The sequence below is a fragment of the Chroicocephalus ridibundus genome, chromosome 1 (genome assembly GCF_963924245.1).
Source record: "Chroicocephalus ridibundus chromosome 1, bChrRid1.1, whole genome shotgun sequence".
Taxonomy (NCBI): domain Eukaryota; kingdom Metazoa; phylum Chordata; class Aves; order Charadriiformes; family Laridae; genus Chroicocephalus; species Chroicocephalus ridibundus.
The window spans coordinates 191,312,658-191,336,051 of NC_086284.1; positions in this window are offsets into that span (position 1 = coordinate 191,312,658).

Consider the following 23,394-nt stretch of genomic DNA (forward strand, 5'->3'; position numbering starts at 1 on the left):
ATGCATGATTTAATGTCTTGTGGTTCAAGAGAGCATAACAAATATCAAAGTATTACTTATTCTAACGATCAAAGAAGAAAAAGATGAGCATCTACGACTAATAGCTCCAGTTCCCCTTACCCTTGCTTGGTGGTGGTGTGTGTTTGCTACGAACCAGAACATGATTTTTGTCAGACTCTTGAGATTGGCAGCATCAAGTTGGGCTGCTGTGTTTACTGTCAGACCGTGGCAGGAATGATGGACATCCGTGGCTGCAACCTTATCACGGTGTCAGCAGGGCGGGAGTCCCGCAGCCTTGGACTCGGGGTAGGGCAGAGGACTTGTGGCAAGATATAGGACCTCTAGAGCTAAAGGAAGGCCCTGTCAGGGCTTGAGAAAAAGCATGAAGAATTAGGTATTTTGTGATGCAGATGTTCACCGCTGGGCTACAAAAATACCTGGAGAGTTAAGGGCAAATATTTTCAAGCTTTCAATAAACGGAGTAGAGATTAAGACAGTTTTTATTTCTCCTCTGGATGACAGAAAGTGTTATTTGATTAGCAAGCTATTTTCTTCATAGTGACTTCATTTAAAATAAAACAGAAGAAAATAACTCTCTTTAAATTAATTCTGGTTATTAATTAATAGCCAGTACTGGATATTGCTTAGAGGTTTTTCGTATATTGACTTTTCTGAAGTGAGGCATAAGATGGGTATAAAGCAGTTTGGGAATTATTTTTTTTTTCTGTTTACTGTAAAAATTCATACATGAGCCAAACTTTTATGTGGCTGCCACTTCGGAAGAGAAACGTGTTGTGCCTATTGACTGGTGGATCAGCAGCCATTAGTGCCACTAGCAATAAACTGCCACGAGAGGAAGCTCACTTAAACTGTCAGCATGCTGGTGATGGAGAACCTTTATTTTGTAAGAAAAAGTTTTCCAAACTTGCTTTTCAGATCAGCAATCCTTTAAAATGTTGTGAAAGCCTTTTTAGCATTCAAGAGCTTTTACATTTGTGCTATTCAGATCAAATAATGCAGTAGGTGTCGTTTCCTTTCTTCAGGTAATTTGCCTTGGAAATTGTGTTGGGTTGCGGTTGCCTTAACCTGCTTGGAGACAGGTGTTTCTAAGGTTAGCTACCTAATAAAACAGCATTGCTTACCCAGGAGCATGGCAAATCTGCTAAGCAGGACTCTGGAACATCCTAGCGAGCGCCCAGCTCCCCTGCACATCCTCCTTGGTAGCCAGAAAGGAGTGGAGGGAGCTGTGAAGGCACCATGGAGAGGTGGTACCACACAGGCCAAAGGAAGCAGAAATGTCCTCCAGGGGCCACAGGTGGCACTGGAGGCTCTCAGACACACTGTGACTCTCTACAGAGCGAGTGTTTCAGGTATGCTAATTGATGTAAAACAAAGTCTAATGGACTTTGCAGAAGTTCACAATGCAGCATGAGGGTCCAATCCAACCACTTTCTGAATCAGTGTAAAGCAGAGCAATTAAAGAACAGGCAGCATCATTATTATGGTGATCTACACTGCTTTTATGTTCTCATAACACTCCGTAATCATAGTCCTGATTTTACACAGCAGCACGCACTGTGAATACTGACCAGTACATTTTATGTCACCTTCCTTTTTCTTAATTTGTACTGGTTTATATGGGAGTATACTGTGACAAAATATACAGCGACCAGTGTAACAAGCACCTTGACCACAGAGCAACTTCTGTTGTGGTGGATGCGGTCTACGGGCTCTGAATCACGTTTGCTGAGCAAGGAGTTGTAGTGGTTCAGGACACGATGGTCCTGGGCAGTGCTAGAGGTCGTCACAGCAGTTGCGCTGGCTGCCGGGACGCAGCCCACTTGCCTTAGCTGGTCCAGTTTGCAAACCAGCGTCTCAGCATCCTTTACAGACACAGTTCAGGCTGTTAGAAGCCCTGTGCATTAGAGTGGCTGATGTGGGAACACACTGCTTTTTAATGCCTTTGCTGTGGGAGTGGTAGCTTTCAATAGAGGCAGGGAAACAAACAGCTGAGGGTGATAATGTTTTAAACCACCACAGTGAGTTACCAGCAGTCATCTGTTAGAGCTCAAGCCCCCTACAGACCACAGCAGATGGTGTCACAGAAAGAAAAAAATCTTCTGTGGGCAGCAACGTTAAAAAAGCCTGATTTTCTACAGATTTCTTGTGCTGTTTCCATTAAACACTCCTCCACTAGCACTTTCTTACTTTCTTCACGTGCTCCAATGCTTGTCTCTCAGCCCTCAGTATCCCCCCACAAGGGACCTTCTGGTCACGTATTATAACTGTGATTGCAAATTCTTCCAGGTAAAAACTGAAAAACATTTAGTGAGCAGGAAGAACATTGTATAGCCTGATTCTTCATCTGATCTGATAGCTTGATGCCTTTATTAGATTTAAAAAAAATCTGTTGAAGTGGCTTTTTCAATAGTGTTTTTAACTAAATGGAGTTGAAAGCATCAGCTAGCTACTGAATTCTGAGCAATCTGGAAGAAGGAAGCCTGCTATGATCACCTTAAAGTTTATCTTGGCAAAATAGCAGAGGCTTCTAGTTTATTGTAAATAACACTGTAGAAAAAATGTATTGTTTTTAACCTTTGACAGAAAAAATACTTTTTTTTTTCCAGAGGAAAAAAAAGTATTTCTAACTAACTCTACCCAGTTTGCTTCTACTGAAATAAATAAATTTAGGCTGAAACAAAACTAGGAAAATAAATGGGGAAGGATGGGGTCTCATGAAGTATCCTACATCTGTCTAAACACACTAACTCTCAGAAAAATAGTGCCGCACCTTTTGTAATACCATGGTAACTCCACACCCGCAAAAAGAAATAGACTTGAAGCGATTGGTTCCCCCTTCTCGGAAGCTTGTTTTATAGCGTACTTACCAGCATGCAATTGTTTCTGCTTTTCCATACTTGACTCTTCGGAGACCAAAAGCTGGAAGATGAGACAGCCTACATTTTGACCCGGTGAGACTGGCACAGAAACTGGATCCCAGTGCGTGTACTGCAGACCATTTACTGAAACAGGCATTGCAAAAATAGCTTATTTATTCCTGAATGTTTGCTTTTGTATTAAGGTCAAGAATAACTTAAGTTAGTTTCCATTTCTGGAGATGCAGCTGTTGAATCTTCCAAAAGAATTGGAAAAAGGAAGAAAAGACGGAGAGGGAGAAAGAGAGGCATAGAAGAGAGAGAAAGAAGGAGGAATGTAATGTAATGGAGACATAAATTAAGACTGGTTTGAGACAGATGAGGAAACAAGCACAAGGCAATAATGGTGGAAGAGATACAAGAAGAGAATTTCCTAAATGAAAGTAGACAATAATGTGAAAGAGAAAATCTATGGAGAGAAATTAGAGAGAGGAGAGACACATAAAGGGAATATGAAAATAAAGCTTTGCTTGATGGGGAAGTTTCAGATTTAGTATGTGTTGTCTGCAGCAACTGACATGATCTGTTACCAATAATTTTTACTTCTATTACTTTAGCTCACAGTCATTGATAGAACGGCAAAGTCTGAAGAGGTGGGAAGACACAGAAGAAAAATGTGTCTGTGTGAGAGTATTTGCAATCTGAAGTTAAAACAAAAGACAACATATGATACAGACAAAAGGAGAACACAGGGAAATGTTTAGACAGCAGTAACTGAAGGTGTTAAACAGGCCTAACTCATGTCAGGTGTTTCTAAATGTCACAGGAGGATTTAAGGGGGAGTTTGAAGGATGGCAATGAAGTAGATTTGAAGACAGTTATTGGAAGGTCTTCTCAAGCATAAAGGTCAATAAGGAAGAAAGACAGACCCTGGGTGTAAAAGTTAAGAGGCAGTTGTGAATGAGTGGCTAGGGGGTCACAAGGAAACCAGCAAACGCATTTTGACAGTGTCAAGAAAGTGGGGTGGAGAATGACCTTGAAAATGGAGATGACTAAATTGTGTCTGAGTTTGAAGAGAAGAACATACTAGTGGAGAAACAGAGGGGTGTAAGGGCAGAAGGCTTAGGTTGATATTTGATTTTTGCAGTGCTAATCTCAATGGACATGAGCAGCAAAAAAACTGCATTCATTGAGATCAAAGAAACAGGTACTACAATAACAGAAATGTAGAATGATGAGAGTTGGGGCAAGACTTTCAACTAGGTGGTTGGGTGAGACCTGTATTGAACGTTTTTATGTAGAAAGAAGTATTTAGATGTAGCCTTGGGGCCAAATAAAGGTATGAGTCAAGGATGGTACTCTGTTTATAGCCCTGAATGAGATGAAAAGGTGGCACTAGAGGAAATGATTTATGAGGAACATAGTGAAGAGAGATCAATGGTGAATGTATATCCGATGCTTGTACAGCTTGTCTAGGTCTGGGGCCTAGTCCAAACACTGCTGATGTAAAGACAGATTTCTGCATTGTCCTCGCGGAATGGTATGCAGAAAACACAGACTATTTTCAACAGATGTGCCACTTTCTAGTGGAGTCATTTAGAGGCGTACACTATATTACTGTGACAGATTTGAACAGCCTTTCCTGATTTTTATCATGCATTTGAATCTTAGCACAAGATGGATTAATTGAAAAAGTCTTCAATGAAGTGACCAGAAGAAAACATGTTCACAGCCATGTTGGTGTTTGGACACCCGAGATAGTAACAGACGGTAGGAGCAGAAGTTGTATCATCTGAGGGCTATGTAGGGACTTGCTGTAGCTGACCTTGAAATTCAGATCTTTTGTTCATAGAAACAGCTGCATAAAAAGACACTTAGGCCCAGGAATCCTGTTCCACTCTTTCATCATCAGAAGAGTGATGTTACTAAAGCTTTATCAAAGCAGCCACAGATTTTTCCCAGCAAGTGAAGCTCAGAACCACAGACATTAAATGATTTTAAGAACTGGGCTGAAATATGCTCTGGTGAATATTTCTGACAGCCCTAAACGGCATTAAACATCACTCTTCTGTGTGCAGTGAAGTCTCCTGGAATTTCACCAGCAAATTGATTTTCTCATGATTATCAGGGTGTGTCAGGAGTTACAAGGCAGAGAAACTTTTTAGGCTATTTGGGCAAAATATTCTCAAGCCAGCATCTGGGGGCTTTGTGTGGGCATTCCTGCCACTAGCGGTATTGAAATGAAAATTTATGAGTAGGAATTGTGTAGAGATATGGTATATATGTGAGGCTAGACTGGGAAAGTAAAGAGGAAAATGTAATATCTGATGGCGTAGAAAAATGAAACTTGACTCTCTAAACTTGTGCTTGTTTTTAGAAGCTTAGAACTATTTTACTCTTTCTTAGCTTGCATTCTAAATGCCAAAGGAAATTTTAAATCGTAAAGCTCTGTGTGTATTCAAAAAACAGTTAATTCACTGAACAAAGCAGAAAATTAGTCATAGTTGAAGTTTTTTTAATAAAGTTTGGTGCAAAATTTTACTGAAAAAGTTCAAATATACTTGACCAGCTTCTGTGAAGAAAATTGAAGGTGTTTTGTTCTGAAAACTTGTACCTGGCCTTTTTTAGTCTTCAGATATTCCTATGTATTGTGCATATGTGAACTGAATATAATGATAAGACTAAGCGACTGCTATTTCAGTTAAACATAATGTTCTCTTAAAGTGGATAATTATCAACATTGTTTTCTAGATGCTACTATGGGTTTTGTTTTGCACTGTCACAATAATTTTCTTTGCCTGTTTTTCACTGCTTGTTTTCTAAAAACATTTATTCAGAAGTGACATTTTTAAGCCTCATACAACTATTGTACGTCATCATGTGGTTGGAAAACAGAGGCAGATAGGCATGAATTGATCATCCTGAACAATTCTGCTGTTCACTGCAAAATATAGGTAATACAGATGTGCAAATTCTGCACATTTAAAAAAAAAAATATTAGCTGCAGAGTTGTGTCTCAGATCTTAAAAGACACATTTGCTTTGGGTCTGCCAGTCTTCCTTTTGTATTTATTTTCAGTAGACTTTCAAGTACTTGAATTTCTGTGCATGGAATGGTCCAGGATTGGTCTATCACATGCCTGAGTATTCACAAATGGAGAGGTAGATCTTCAAGATAGCGGGAGAACAGGCTCCTCAGGACTAGTTCTTAAGTCCAGTCACCGGGACTGCTAAAACAGCTGTATGAAGTTCCTTTAGGCATTTGATGGACAAAAATATTTTCTTAAAGAAGTCACCAAGTTTAGCGTAGCACCTTAAGACTCACAGACCTTTTTCTTGCCTTTGTTCTGGTTATGCTTATGTGTACCCCGGCGTGTGCACACTCACAGAAATGCAATCCTGCACTCACTCTTCTGACTTTTTGCAGGTGCTCAGCTGAGCAAAGTCGAGAGCAAAGAAACTCAGAGTTACGGTTATTGTAGCTCCCTAGAACAAATGACTCTTGGGTAACAAAATAAGCCCCAGTTCTTGTGTACACATGTTGATCAACGCTAATCTTTTTTTCCAGTCTCAGGATTGTGAAGCCAGTTCTTCCAGACTCTGTTGGTTTGTAGAGGAAGAACCAAATTTGTGACTCAAACCCCAGGCTCCTGCTTTGTATATGTATAAACAGACCACTGACAAATCAGGTAATGTTTCTTTTTTCCTTCTCTGATAAAGCCATATCATTGTATTGCATGGAGAATAAGATGAAGTAACTGCATTATCTGTCATTATTACTTGTTACCTGATTTACTGCTTATAATTTACATGATTATGTCTAGATGAATTAAATTTGATAAAATGAGTGATTAAAACAGCAAGTTAAGTGAACCAGCTGAAGGGGAGCAATGAGTGTTAATGAAAGAAGATAACAGAATGCACTGAAATAATTACTTCTTATTTTCTAATGAAATGTTATTCTTTTCTTTCCTTTCCTCTTATTCTTCTTTCTGCTGTTGGCAATACCTTATTTAAATATTCTTGAGGATCATTGTTTGGTTTTAAATTGAATAAGGAGACAGAAGTGGTAGACATTTCTGTAATTAATCATTTGTACTTTTTTGTGAAATCTTGGTGTGTAAAATGGCAACACAAACTCATATATCATGTCTCAATAAATAAAAAAAATGGCTGTAGTAAAACCAACAGAAAACCTGTTGTCATACAGAGATTGACAGCATCTAGGAACTGAAATATTTGCAAAGCTTCATTACTTTTACCTTTATTTCCCCAGTATTAACAGATACATGAACTCTTTGGCTACGATGATGATACTTTTGAAGCCCTCAGTTTCAGACTTTCTCACAAGAGTTTGTGGGGAACTGTCCCATTTCTTCTTTGGGTCAGAATTCCCTTCTGCTTTGTTTAGAGAGAGTAACCCATGTAGCTTCTGTCCATTCCCCTTCCTAAGTCCGCTCTTCCACACTCAGCATCTACCACCCTGATATATTTGTCACAGAGAAGAATAAAGAAAGTCTTTTTCCTTACTAGTGTTTGCAGCAAATCTCAGGATTTCGTGCCATTTGCTTTCCTGGCATTGCAGCCCAGTACAGACTTCTCTTTCCTAAAGGGCTTCCTCTTGCTAATTTTAAACAACACTTTCTGATATTTTAGGTTTATCTGCAAAGCTCTAATGTTACTGAAATTGAAAACTCCTTTGAAGACTGCTGCTCATTCTTCTGTTGGCCAGGAGATATTTAGGTATGTATATTCTTAGCAACAGAAAGTTATTACAAAATTTGTAAGCAGATACACTGAGGTCTGACTCTGTGTGGCTTCTGAAAACACAGAACAGAAAACACCAGATGAAAGGTAAGAAAATGTGCTTTTAAGCACTGCAAGTACCACCTCAGACTGTAGACTCGTTCACTCCTTAATGGGAAATAATATTCTGAATATATGCACTATCCACAGGGTTTATGGAAAGCAGTGTACTGAACAACCCACCTATCGTTTTGGACAGATACTTGTGGAGAGAGCATTTTTGAAATTCCTGATTTATTAAGGTGTTTTGCATAAGGACATGTTTATACGTGTAATCAGATTTCCTGAATGCGATGGTCAGTCATTATCCAGAAGGTGATGGGAGTATTTGTTACAAATGTGCCTTGCAGCAACAACTTCAGCTACATGAAATGAGATTCTTTGAACTGTTCCAGTGAATTCTTGCAATTCAGTTGGGCAATGGTCCTCTGTGACTACTCCAGCATATGCATGAACAATTGCTATTGATTATCTTGAATTCTGTGTAAAAAATGTCCCATCTTAGCTAAACACAAAACAGTGTCTTATGTGACCATTTCTGCATCTTCAGGAACAGTTGCTACTGACTATTTAAAATAATCTATATAAAGCTTGGTCAATTCTGTGGCAGAAACTGCCTGGAGGAGTCCCTGAGACTGCCGGTTTCCCCACCCAGGGAGTTAATCAGCACATCTTAAGCACAAAAATAGTGCCTGGTAATTGGACTAAGCCCAGCAGGAGCTGCCTGGGGAAAGTGGCTGTCCAAAATTCCCGCCTGGGGAGTTCCTGTAAGGGTCAGTCAAGTGCTTTGTTGTGGAGTTCAGTCAATCAGCTTCTCTCAAGTCAGTATTTGTATTAAATATGACCATTGAACCATTTGTCTCCCCTGTGCAGGGACCAGCTGAGGAGTTGCTGGGCCACCCAGGCAAATGATGCCTAAGTGTGCCGGGTGTGGACACAGGCACGGCCCTCACACCCAGCTACACCACAACCGGAAACTGAGTTTTTTCCTTTTATCACAATTTTAACTTAAATTCCATGGATTTATCACAATTAACAGAATTTCAGAGAGAAGGGAGAGTGCCTCGTTGCAATAATTGCGTTTTCACTCTTTCAAAAAACTCGAATCATGACAAATAAACTTACCAGTATTCAGTCTGCCAAGCACTATAGTCTCATCACTGAAAATGTATAGTTAGTTTAATATTGATTTTAAATGGCTTGTAAAACACATGCAAGCTCTTGGAACGTTGTTTGTTACCATCGGCAACACTAATGACCGATTACTTAACAGTTAACATCGTAATTCAAGGTATTTCCTAACCATGTTCACCATCACCATTCGATACAGATGGCATTATGGATCACACGTAATACCTAGGCCAACTACTGCTCCTGTGTCTTCCTGCCCAGTGAAAAGTTACATCCAAACATACCCAAATGTAGCCGCATACCTTTCACTTCCATAGGAATCTCCTTTCCTCATGAAGGAGCAATCAGAATTGGCACACCCAGGTTTTTCTAGCCCTAATTCAGATTAGGTGGAAGCTTAAAAATGTTGCCTGACACACCTACTTTCACATTCAAACCATAGAGAAAATCCACAGTACCTTAAAATTAAGAAGATTTAAGGATGTCTATTTGTTTATGAGAGATTCCAACTGCATTTCAAAAAGGAGATGTTATGAAAAGAATTGGGAATAGTTTATGTTTAAATATTGATAAATATGCTGTGAGATGTTGTAACAATAAATGCATGTTTGATGTTTAAAAGTTTTAGGGATTACAGTTGTTCATTTCTTGACATTTAATTGCTCCATTTTAATTGTTTCTGCTGCAGCAGTCACTGAGTATCAAATTCAAAAATCGTATAGCAGTTCAGTTGTCCTCTGAAGAATTAATTTATTAAATTTGGACATGAAATCTACTTCTTAAAGTGTGAAATAGTGACATTTAAATCCTGCAAATCTCAAACCATTTAACGATCAAGTAGCTACTGATGTCTTCGTAGTATGGAGTCTCATGCATTATGCTGTCTGCTTTAAAGACAAAGATTCAAACAAAGTTACCTAGCAGCAAGCGCAATGAAGTTCATGATAGAGTTGGAGGTACAAGGAAAAGAAGTTATTATACCTGTTGGGCAGAAATACAATGTTATGTGGATGTTGAAGTCCTGACATATTGAAGAAAGTGGAAATGTTTGCCTCGGAGGCTGATTTAAAACGCTTTCAACCATCTTTCAGATGGCCCGTAGCTTTTCTATGTTGCAGGCATTCCTAAGAGAGGTACTTGACATAGGCATAGGTAAGGTAGTCAAAGGGCAAGAAACTGTAATTTATTTCTTGTCTGCCATCAGTTTACCTGCACACAGATGAAATATTACGCTCACTGAAGTCAATAACAAAATCCTTGTAAAGGATGCATGTGTTTGTGTGTCTTTGTGCACACACTTGTGTATGTGTGTATATACTTGTGCACCAGTAGGAAAAGTTCTGATCAAGTAACTTTCCCCATTTTAACAAATAGGAGGTAGGATGATTTCTGCCCATGTAGTCAGTATTAAGTGACTGAGTGTGTGGCTGCATTTCAAGTTTTCTAGGCCAACACAGAACACGTGTGCAGCTTATATGTAAGGCAGATTATGTGTGTATGAATAGTGCATTTATAGAATCATAGAATGGTTTGGGTTGGATGGGACCTTAAAGATCATCTAGTTCCAACCCCCCTGCCATGGGCAGGGACACCTCCCACTAGACCAGGCTGCTCAAAGCCCCATCCAGCCTGGCCTTGAACACTTCCAGGGATGGGACATCCCCAGCCTCCCTGGGCAACCGGTTCCAGTGTCTCACCACCCTCACAGTAAAGAATTTCTTCCTAATATCTAATTTAAATCTCCCCTCTTTCAGTTTAAGACCATTACCCCTCATCCTATGGCGCCACTCCCTGATAAAGAGTCCCTCCCCATCTCTCCTGTAGGCCCCCTTTAGGTACTGGAAGGCCACTATAAGGTCTCCCCGGAGCCTTCTCTTCTCCGGGCTGAACAACCACAACTCTCTCAGCCTGTCCTCATGGGAGAGGTGCTCCAGCCCTCTGATCATCATCGTGGCCCTTCTCTGGACAAATGTGTTATATTTATGTGTATGTGGAGGGCTAACATGTTATAAATATATCACAGAGCGCTGCAATAAGAAACTAAAATGGTCAGCATGCTGCCAAGTGTCACTCCTGTTCTGAGCATTTCATCTATAAAAGCAAAGTCGTGTACCTTTTTACAACTGATAGCGACCACAGTGTTGCTTCGCAATAGTGATAACAAAAGTGAAGCAATGGAAAACTGTATCTGATCTTCCAAGAACTTGCCCTTATTTAGACACTTAATTCCAGTTAACTTTTATAAGTAAGCACTGTGCCCATGGGTATTAAAGCTGCCGTGTGTAGAATTTATACTGTAGTGGGCCTGTTGGAAGCTTTTAACAATATATGGAGATAAAAACGTATGAGGTCTGATTCTCATTTCAGATATATACCAATGCACTCACTGAATTCATTGGGATTATTTACAGTTTATGTCAGTGTAAACACAAGAGAATCAACCTGGTTGCAACCAAAGGTTACCATCTGCTGGCTCTTGGGTGACACGTTTTTCTGGAAAGCACAGCATAATCAATCCCTAGTCAAAGAAGGTCAGTGGTACTTTGAAGCATCTTTTTTTTTTTTTTCTTTTTCTGGGAGAACTTGCAGGGCAAGAGAAGAAGGTTATGAAGATCAAGTCACTGACAACAAAGGAAGGAGGTTTAGCACAGGAAGGAGATTTAGAGGGACTGCCAAGGAAAAGTAATTAAGCTCAGGCAAGTGTGCTTAGAAATAATTCTCCATTTTACCAACTTTGAAGGTTAACTCCACAAAGTTTCTGTGACATGAGTAAAGGAATGTTACTTGAGAAGAGGTCAAAGAGAACAAAGGAAACGATCTCACAGAAAAATAAACAAAAAAGGCAACAAAAGGAGAAAAGAAGAAAGAAAAAAGGAAGGAAAGGAATAAAAGAAGGAGAGGTGAAGGAAGGAGAGAGAGATTTTGTCTTTTCTGCCAACATCAGCATATCTTCTCACTCAGGTCTGGGAGTGCTGTCCAGGGAGCAGCTCAGCAAAGATGACAGGAGGTCTCTTGTGTTGTGTTTCAGGCAAAAATTTCTTGCATTTACGTCTAGTGCAAAACTTTTTGCTTTAAAAAGTGGGCACTGCAGCTGACATCTACAGGTGTATTTATAGTCCAACACATCACCAATTATTTACTTTACATTTCCATAGTAACAATTAACAGAATCCAGGCAAAGAAAATATGTGCAGCCATTGTTCAACAATTACACTGCCACATACCCAGTATTGTTGAGTTGTATGCAGCAGTTTAAAAATACACACCCATGAGGCTTTTTTCTACTGTTATTTCATTCTGTCATAGTAGCACCTGGAGTTCCTGGCTATAAAATGTACAAAACCATGGGAAAAGACTATTCTCCAGTTCAGAGAAGCAGCAGTCCAGATTTACACGAAGATGCAAAAGGCATGCAGATGCACAAGGGGTGAGGACCAAGGGAGGGGCTAAGGTGACAATAACCATGGGTTTCCTCACGTACATATAAATAGGCCACAGATGACACCCAGCGTCCCCCAAGCCATGAGCCTGTCAGCATTGTGGCAGGAAAAGCTGTGAGAGGGGTTTAGAAAATAAAAACTTGAGACCATGACGAATGGTGACATAGAATTTATTTCTCATAAACTTACATTCATGTGGAAGTTGAGGAATACTAGTGAGAATAACAAGCACTGTCACAAAGCAAAGTAACTATGTCCTTTTGCAAGGCTAGGAAAAATCTCCTTGGTCTTGTTTTCACGGGAAGCACAGACCAAACAGACAGGGGCACTACAGGAGTGGTCAGAGGAATAAAATTGTACTTTCAATGGGCTATTGGCAAGGTTTTAAAAGGGAACTTTGGAGCTCGTTTTGTGCTAACCGCTGAGGTGAAGAGTGTGTTCGGGTCCTGTTGAAGTCAAGGGTGAAAAATGGTGACTTTTTTATGCTGGAAAGTGTCTCTGCAAACATAAGTTCCTCTTTTCACCATCAACTATCATTTTCCCCTCACTGACCATGAAAAGAAGTGGTTGCCTCAGGTAATTATATGTACAGGAAGAAATTCTCACTGCTTTCTGAATATCACCAATAACACGTTTAAGTGATTTACTGTACCTTGTAATTGGTTTTCTGAAAATATGAATATTTTACTGCCACTGTGGCAACTCTCCACAGCATCTATAATAGTGACATTCTGCAGGACATGATTAATGAGTTTTATTTTTTGCTCTGTCTAGAAGTAAGAAGGTTAGAAGTTTTAAAATGATTTTCTTTTTGAGAACATGCAAAAAGATCATAAAGCTGCATCTGATCAATGCATGAGAGCTTTTCTGAAGGGCCAAGCAACCAAAATAATCCAGCAAATGTTAGGAACAAGCTAGAGGAAGCCCATCATGCATAAAGTAATGCCATCTTAGTATCATACACTTCATTATAGCTAATTTTGGCAGCAGGAATTAGCCTATCTCCAAGTACATGATGTGAGAACAGGAAAGCAGAGAATAACATCCGTGAATGTTGAAGCCTACTGTACTGTAGTGGGTGCCTTTGAAATCCCTTAAAAATATATGTAGGGTAAAATACTATAAAGGTGAGGTGAGCCTCTTGGTATTCTGCACAAAAGCAAAAGAAAATCAGCTTTGTAAAGTATATTGGAACTGAGATGATGCCAAATGCCAAATTTGACACTTGCCCTGGAAGGTTTGTAACCTTTAGAAGATATTTTCCTGTCCATTTCTCCTTGCTTACAAGCAGGAAAAAATATATGATGATAAAATAAATGCCTTTTGTTGAACTCTATGTTGTTTTAAAGAATATGGTTTCTAGATCACATTAGGAAGGGTTCTTAAATGGAAATAATAATAATAATGTGAGTAATTTCAGGTTCCTTGGCACTCAATACAATTCACAATCCAGGGTGAGGCACCCATCCTCTCTTACATAATGTGAGGAGAAAGCCTTAAGCCTAAAAAACGGTTTTATGAAAGCAGAAATACAAAGGAGAATAGAAGAGTTTGCATCCTGCCTTTGACAGGCAGTTAAATTCTCTGAGCCAGAGATGGGCAGCTCTTTCATGATAAGGAATTGAGCTTATTTTCAGCATTCAAAGTGCATTTTTTTTATTCCAAGAGATGATTGGAAGAGCAAGTCCTAATGTCCTTTTAACCACTAGACATGTAGCTAGGGTCCTTATGAAGGTGTAGGAGACTTAAACCCTGACCTTGGGGCTTTGTTTTAATAACAGCAGGAGGTGGTCTTGAGTTGGCTTTACCACTAGGCCCCATGGAAGTAATCTGAATTCGCATTTGCTAATTATTTACAAGCTAATTCATAGTCATATATGCCTCTTCTACTATATACCAGGTATTCTGATTAGAATAGTCTGTGAAGCTTTAGCACATTTGGAGGAAAAGACAAAGAGATGGAAAGTAGGTAAAAAAGGTAATGCGGGGATAATGTATGACAGATCATGCTAGACCAACCTGATCTCTGTCTTTGGTGACATACACAAGCATTACAGGCAAAGAAAAAAGAGCAAAATCTTAAAGCCCTAAATAGAATTTGCTAGGGATGATAGAGCACATAACAAGAGCTGCAAAGCAGAAAAAAATCTTGCTAACAGGGAGCCTGCTAAAAAGGGAACAGTGTTGCTGGAGGAAGGTAGCTAGTGTAATTCCTCAAGGAAAGGTCTTGAGGCCAATTGTATGTACTGTTTTTATTGGTGACCTTGGCACAAAGAGTAACTGTGTGCTGATGAAACCTGCTGATGACACAAAGCTGGGAGCAGCAATCAGTGCAGAGGAGCATCAGAATATCATACAGGAAGAGCTGGATGACCTTGAGGACTGGAGTAAGAGGAATAGGAGGATAACATGTAGTACCAAGTGCAAGGTCATGCATTCAGGGACTAAGAAGAAGAATGACTGCCATAAACTGGGAACGCAACAGGTACGAATGAGAAAGGACAGCAAGTTTGCATGTGCAAGTCAACCACAGAATGTCTGAGAGCCACTTAAAAGACATGACTGTCAAAGAAGTACATGCAAACTATTTCCAGTAATGCTAAAAATGGACAAAACCATTACTGAAATGATAAAAACCCATTTTTTAGAGTATATTCAAGTATGTATGTGAAAATCTCCCTAAAAAATTAAAACTGAATAGATGCTGCAATGAAAGAGGAGTCTCAGGATATGGATATGTGAATGAGTTACTGCAAATTTGGGAAGGATGCAGGTTTACTAGTTACCATGAAATAGTCTCTACTAAGTGTTTGCCTGCCTGCACTTGTCTCATGGTAAATTCAAGGTAGTTTTTCTTCATTCTCATTGAAGGATAAGCTCTCTTGAACTTACCAAGGAGAAATATTATGGCAACTTCCATGAGGTGGCTGCTGAGATATAGAAATGCGTGGGTTCTTGTTCAAGTAATCATACCCTAAAATAAATTACTTTGCCCAATCTGGCCAAGGAAAAGATGAAAAGAGACAGGATTGTGATTGTAAATATGCAAAGAAAGTAGGTGATGAAAAGTTCTTTGAGTTAAAGAACAAAGTAGCCTCAAGATTGAAAAGTATTTAATTGGCTATATTTTGCATGGAAATTATCAAATAGTTTCTGATCATGAGAAGAGTGGGTGGTCAGAAGTTTTCAAATAAGCATATTGAAGGCAAGAAATCTAAATGGTTTTGGAGACATAACTTGGAAATATTTTCTTAATGACTGCCAACTCTGTGTCTGTAATTCTTGTTAGCAAAGTGTTTGATGTGTGGAAAAGTTATGAGATGGATATTTAGGTTGTGAGAGTGTCTTGGGGAGGAGACAGTTCTCTGGAAAGCATTCCTTCCCTTTTGTGCTTTTCTAGTACTTGATTATGACAAATAAAGACCCAGTGCAATGCACTTCTGTGTTGTTCTATTCAAACTTAACTTGCAAATTTTAGTTACTTTAATGAGAATATCTGAAAAGTAATCTCTATTTTTACATGTTTTTATTACATTTTCATAGAGTTATATAATATTATGGAAGATGCTGATTAGTAGAGATTTAAAACTGCTTGTATTCCCTTCAAGTTCAAGTTATTTCTCTCCCATTTGTTTTCTAATGAAATAGTTTTATAGCACAGTTTCCACCAAATCCATTTTCATAAACATCTTTGACCAACTACAGGTAGTAATAACAGTTTGGAGCAAAATGATGAGCAATTTAGCTTACCTGCTTTAGAAATGAATTTTCAGGAGCACAGCTGATGGGTTTCTTTATGAATAAATCAAGAGCAGTCAACTTCAGAAACCGAGCAAAAAAATATTAAGTTGCATATTTTACTTTTTTTCCCTAAATTTTTTGTCGCATTATTTCTGTCTAAATCCTCGTAGTCTAAAACTTAATACTTACACTGATGGGAATATTACCAAAATAAGGTCAACCGCACACAGTTTATGACCAGTATATTTTTAAGTGACGAATGTTAATCTGCCAAATCATGTCTGCAAACAACCTGATTATTAAAAAATGCTGCGTGACTGGCAGTTGTTGGCACTACTGAAAATCATGCAATATGATTCTATACCTCCTTTTAAAAATTGCTGTCTCTATAAATTAGATTCTGGGCAGGTGGTACGTATGATGTTTTTGCTATCAAAGTACAAGTTTTACTCCTATATCTTTGTGTTATATAAATCCACAGAACTAATACATGAAATAAGTTTTCCTAAAGGAAAAGATGGGCTGTGCCTGACAAAAGAGTTCCATTAAATGATATTTTTTGGTTACTGAGCTTTATGAGATAATTCTAGTGTTTTTTAAACCCAAATTGCCCTTCTTTGCAAAGTGGCTTTACCAATAAAGTGAGGTGACAGAATACGCTATAAATCAGTTGGGCCTAGACAAAATTTGACGCTGTTTAAATTGGATTGACTCGTAAGCCATGGAATAATTAACAAGAAAAAAAATAGAGGATATTTTAGTTCTATTAGTTACTGAGTTATTTACTTTCCAACAGTTGTGAACTTTTCAAGGTGTCTTATTTTGATAATTAAAAGAAGGGTGTTTTTTTAACCATGAGAAGATGCATGGGGACAGACTTTTTAGTAGGGCATGTTGCAAAAGGACAAGGGGTAACGGCTTTAAACTAAAAGAGGGAAGATTTAGATGAGATATAAGGAAGAAATTTTTTACAGTGAGGGTGGTGAAAACTGGCGCAGGTTGCCCAGAGAGGTGGTAGATGCCCCATCCCTGGAAACATTCAAGGTCAGGTTGGACGGGGCTCCGAGCAACCTGATCTAGTTGAAGATGTCCCTGCTAAGTGCAGGGGGGTTGGGCTAGATGACTTTTAAAGGTCCCTTCCAACCCAAACCATTCTATGATTCTACCATTCTGTGATTTATTTCTGTTCAGAAGCCCATGAATTAATTTATAGATTTAAATTGTGTTAATCATCATGATAGAATAGGAAAGAACTTGCTAGGGTTTTTTTTCACAGTTTTCTAAGATTGCAGCATTGTCATTGACCTATCAGTAGAATTTAAAATCTTAATATTCTCACCTGCAGTATGTCCGCTGTGGTCAGTCCCTGGCATGCTGGGACTCCCAAAGCATGCCAGGGACTGTCTGGGAGAGCGTGGGCTGGCACAAGTGCAGCCGTTCCCGAAACTGCTGTGCCAGCTCCGTGGTGTGGGCACTGGCACTGCTCAGTGCAATAGCATCGGCGTAACCTCGGCTCCCAATCTGTTGGTGAACTAAATCCCATCACTGCAGCTGGTCTTGCGTTGTGGACAGAGTAAATGGTCTCTAAAGGTCCTTTTCCAGCTTCATAGTGACATGCAAAAGCCTTATCATGATATAATATTAAAAACTGTTTACTTTGCTAAGATCTTTATTAACACAAATTGAATTAACTCATTCTGGCACTCCAAATTTCAAGCATTTGAGTCCTGGACGACACTTCCTTGAATGTCCATTTGTGATGATTTAACTTCTTATCACTGCCTGTAAGATTTTGGAGCAGGGGTGGTCTGAACGTGTAAGAAATGACCGAGGCTTCCTCCTTGCCACATTTTTCTCATTTTTCCTTTTGAAAATTACTTATTCCACACCTTGAGAATCACAAAACTAGGACAATCAAAGCGCTATTTGCATCAAATACACAAAATCACACAGGATTTCAAGTTTCCACTGTAAGTCAGCGGGGGATAATTTTGTTTGGGGGACTGAGGACTAGGCTAGCATTCAAAATTGGTAATTAGAGGTTTTTTAGAAAAAAAGCAGTGACTCTTACCAGTAGGCTGATGTCACAGGCATGAGGAGTGCTGAGCCATGGATCCCAGGGAGGGAGAGAGCAGGTCCCCTAGGATGCTTTAGCATTCCAGTCACAAGCTTATTTCGATGTGTTTTGCATACTCCCGAGCTCCTGTGCGGAGTCAGGCTCTCGCCGGCCAGGGGGGGCCTTAGCTCCTACATTGGTGGCAGCTGTTCCAAAAACGTCCTTCCTCGCATTTTAAGAAATACTTGGCAATATTGTACTCCTGTTTCTGAGGTTGATGGGCATTTCAATTTTACTATGAAATTGATACAAAGATGGTGTTTTTGACAAGAAAATGAAGACCAGCAATATCTGATCAGTCAGGGCTCTGCGAAACACAGCTGTTGGCTGCTCTTTGTCCCAAATAGGAGGATTTGGTTTTACATCTGGAGGACAACCCAAAGAATAGGAAGTGTCAGGAAAGGGGCAGTTTCCTCTGCGAGGATACAAATCACCACTCATAGTGATTCTAAAAGAGTGAAGAATACTTTTTTCCTAAAAATATTTGGAAAATAGTACTTTTAATGCAAATATATATGTCAGGTATAAGAATACTTTGAATAAACTGTTTCATCTTATGTGGTATTAAAGTTCTAAAAAGTCATTGCTGCAGTTTTTTCTTTAATATGACTTTTACCCAACCGGCTTTAACCAAGGTTAACCAACAGACCAAAAGAACTTCTTAATTCAAGTCCATGAGTCAGATTAATATTGCAAGGGACCCGAATGCCCTCCCCTTCCAGGAGTTTACCTGGAGTTACCAGCCCCCTGGACGGAGGCTGACCCAGATCCCTGTCTCCAGACCTGCCCTGCCCTGGTGCTCAACCCTGGCTGCTGCCGGGAGCCTGGCCCCAGGGCTGCATGAAGCCTTGTCCCCATGGCTCCCCACAGCTCCAGTTTGACCTCCAGACCCTGCAGGAAGCTGTGGTCGATGTGTAGGTGCAGATCCCGACAAATATTAGCTCTTATTAAAAAGTTGGTTGAATAGGTACTCCTTCAAATGGTTTCAGAAGATCTGCCTCTTAATGCAAGAAATTAAATGTTTCTCAAATGTGGTTGGATCCAATAGTCTGGAATAGTTGAAAAGGAAATTTTCTTATCCCTCATAAATTATGTACCATTTGAAGTTCTTGTATGGATTAAATTATAATTCTTTCATGCAGGAAAATTTTAAAGATAAATAAAAAAGGTGAAAATGTTGTATTCAAGTTTACTTCATAAGTCTCTGCTCCCATCCGTTTCGTGAGTTCATGTCACTTTTCTGATTCAAATTAAGCACAGTAGGGCTTACAGTTAATTTATGTTTACGTGGATCATGGTCATTAAAATACCAAGCTACAGCGTCTACTGAAGATCTGCAATGAGTGACTGCATTTATTATTTTTAGAACACGATCCTAAGCTGGCTTTGATTGAAATTCACCTGTCTGCAGGTGCTTGCAAACATATCTAAACGGATAAGAAACACCAACAGCAGGATGCGCATAAACAGCTCACAGCGTTTATCCCCTATCTCTGTTAAGACAAGAATTTCACCTCCTAGGTACAGAATTCCCATGGAAATCAATCTATGGATCCAGTAAAAATAACCTCTCTCTGCTGAATACAACACTGTTTAGTTATACAGCTAAAAATGTGTCAGGTCTCATTCCTTTCTATTTTAAGGGTCCTCTAAGTGGAACCTTTTGAAGATTTACCAGGACGAATTTTGCAGTCTAAAAGACAATGAGCCAAGTTTAGTTCAGACTTGGGTTCTTCTCCTTACTGGAAGGGGAAGGCAGGACATGATGAGGCAAGCGCTGGAGGAAAGAGACCAGGAAACCAGAGCTGCTGATCAGCTTGCTTTAGGGAAAGGCAGCTCATGGGCCACCACCGCTGCGCCCTGCACACCAACTGCTCCATCAGCAACAGCAACCAGGGACTTCCCAGTGCTCTCCCCCAGACAAAGAAGGCACAGGAAATTCTGCAAAGACTGTTACACTAAGTATTTGTGAAAAATAACACCACTCCTTAACATTTAACAGCGTTGTGGTTAAGGAAACTCAGTTCTACCACCTATTTTTAGATATGCAGTAGTTGTAGTTATTATTCCAAGTACCCGTAAGCCGGGAGCTGCATTTTTCTCCTGGCCAATGAAGAGCCCACTGATGTTGTAACATATCTCTTTTCACTTTAGAAATATCCAGTTCAGTCTCAGTACTCCTCAAAGTCCTATAAATCACGGCACCTGTGTGCTCCAGCTTATTGGTAGTCAAAACACCCAACTTAATCACAGCATTCTCTAAGCATTTGCCCCTAAATTTTCAAAACGGGGAATGTAATACATCCCACAGCACATTTCAGAGCTATCTAGTCCAGTAGGAGGATTTATGGGGACTTTATGTGGTGATGGCATTAAACACAAGCTATTCAAGATAGTCTGAGAGCTAGGGAGCTGAGAGGAATTACTGAGATCCACCATGAAAAAGAGTGAGAATGAAGATTAACACTGGATTCAATACAAAGGATGCCTCTATATTCTATATTCTGAGAGATCATACAGGAATGTGGATTTAGCAGCTCAGTTCTTATGAAACTAAATAGGCGTTGCACACTGCAATGTCTATGTGTTGCTTGCAAATGTAGTTTTAGGTACTTATGACTTGGACTTGCAGCATATTCCAGATGTAGCATTACTAGTGGTGTATCTATATGTCTGAGAATAAGGGCAGTTTGAGCAACTAGAACATGTCAAGATAGATAATTATTCATTGAAAAAAAAGCAAAAATCTGCAATGGGTGTTATTTATATGATATTGTTTAGCCGTTTATAGAGCTGGCTTAATAAAGGACTGTGAATAAGTGATGCAACAATTGCCAAAATTTACAATGACTTCTTTATAAAAGATATTTTCCCTAGCTCTAAATAGAATTTGGATCTAAATAATTACCACAAAATGCAACATGAATACCGAAAATGAAGGGCTCATTTATATCCACTGCCCTGATTTTATCTCTTGAGTACTCTAGATAAAGGACCGAATATACTAAAGGAGCAGGTGATAGGTATCTAAGGAGGAGTTTAAGATGGCTTTATATGTTTGTGTTTCTGGCTGTAATCCTTGCTCCACTACAGTCACCTCTCTGCCTCCGCAGGTACTATAAGTTTCATTTTATTGTGTCCCAGGAACTATAGTTTAGTTTCTGAACGTGCCAAAAGCTGCCCTTGTCTTTTTGAAATAAAACCTTTCATTGCCTGGCAAAGCAATGGAAAACGAGGTATTCCACCAGACTCCCAAATGAACTCTGTCAGCCATTCTCAGTATAATTAATGGAGTAACACATGTGTAGGTCCAAGTAGGTACAAAAGAAGAAGAGTTATGGTGCTGGATAACTTTTATGTAATTAATTCAGGGTGCTAAATGAGAAACTTTCAGGCTTCAGTCCTTCCAGGTCCCAGGACCTTCAATGCATTTTGTTCAAAGAACTGTGTTTCTGGTGCCCGCAGAACTACTGTGCTGCCTTACTCTGTCGGTGCATCTTGTTGGCGGGCGGGCACACAGACACTAACAGAGACTCTCCTCCATGTTAACTGGTTCTGACTGTGCTGCAATCCCTCAGACTGACGGTAAAAGTGCCTAGTTGAGAAGAAAAAGCAAAGGATATCTGAGAGTCACGGCGTGGCGTTTCACACCCTTACGCATCTTAATTTTGCTCTAAGATTGTTAGCTTTTCTATTCCAAGAGGATGCATCAGCTATTAATTATTCCAGGATGGTAATTTCTCATCCTCTTTTACTGTAGCTCTTCCACTTTAATAATATTAATCAGAGAGGAACCTGAATTCGCTTATCCCACAGCCCTGGGGGGACCATAACTTTAGTGTTACCCTGGGATTCAGCTATCTGAGACCAAGAGTCCAAGGTGCAGCTCTGATATGGTCCGTATGCATAACCTTGGCTCAGACTTCAGAGGGAATTGCAAAATGAGAAAGATGTGTAAGAAAGGCCACAGAGTCATGCTGTGCAAGGCTAAAAGGAAAAACTGCAGAGAGAAGTGAGACTGTTGAGGCTGGGCTCATTAGCAGCTTGAGGGTTCAGGAGGAGAAACCCCAACTTGGAAAGAAAAATAATTCTGAAGAAAAAAAAGCCTGGATTTTGAAGATAGGAAGTCAGTAGCATGGAGGAGCTGCTCTTAGGACCAGTGGAAGTCAGCTATTCCCCATCTGACTGACGCCTACCTGGCCAGCAAAGACATGCTATTGGGGGTGTGTGAACTCATTAATCTTAGATACTTTTTGTATGCATTGATCAATAAATAACTGTTTTATACTTGACCTGGTACCTAACATACTTGCTTTGTACATGGAAAAAGGCACTTGAATGAAGCAATGTCAGGAGGTTTGGTTATAGTGCCCTGATTCTTACCCAGGAAAGTCAATGAGCCTCTCTCACATCCCTTCTATATTTACCTCTGACAATAGCCCATGATCATATTGCCATTGTATGAAGTGGAGCAGTGCTAAATAGAAAGAATCATAGAATTATAGAGTGCTTGGAGTTGGAAGGGACCTTGAAGATCGTCTAGTTCCCACCCCCCTGCCATGGGCAGGGACACCTCCCACTAGACCAGGTTGCTCAAAGCCCCATCCAGCCTGGCCTTGAACACTTCCAGGGAGGGGGCATCCACAGCTTCCCTGGGCAACCTGTGCCAGTGTTTCAACATCCTCATTGTATAAAATTTCTTCCTTATATCTAGTCTAAATCTCCCCTCTTTCAGTTTAAAACTATTACCCCTTGTCCTATCACAACAGGCCCTGCTAAAAAGCTTGTCTCCATCTTTCTTACAAATCCCCTTTAAGTACTGAAAGGCCACAATAAGGCCTCCCCGGAGCCTTCTCTTCTCCAGGCTGAACAACCCCAACTGTCTCAACCTGTCCTCATGGGAGAGGTGCTCCAGCCCTCTGATCAACTTTGTGGCCCTCCTCTGGACTTGCTTCAACAGGTCCATGTCCTTCTTGTGTTGTGAGCCTCAGAGCTGGACGCAGCACTGCTTGTGGGATCTCATGAGAGCAGAGTAGAGGGGCAAGAGGGGAAAGACTTGAGCTTGTGTCTCTACTTTGACTAAGGGAGAAGATTTGAAATCCACTCCTAAGAAAATGTACAAGCTGGTTCACGGCTCAAAGGACTCTCACTTGCTGTCTTTTGTGGACACATTTGCAAGATGAGAGTCAGCTGCACAGGACTCCAGATGGAGAAAGATTTGGAGAGAATCAGCCAGACACTGCAGCCAAGCGTCTCACTCCCTAAGCATACATAGCTCCTTATTC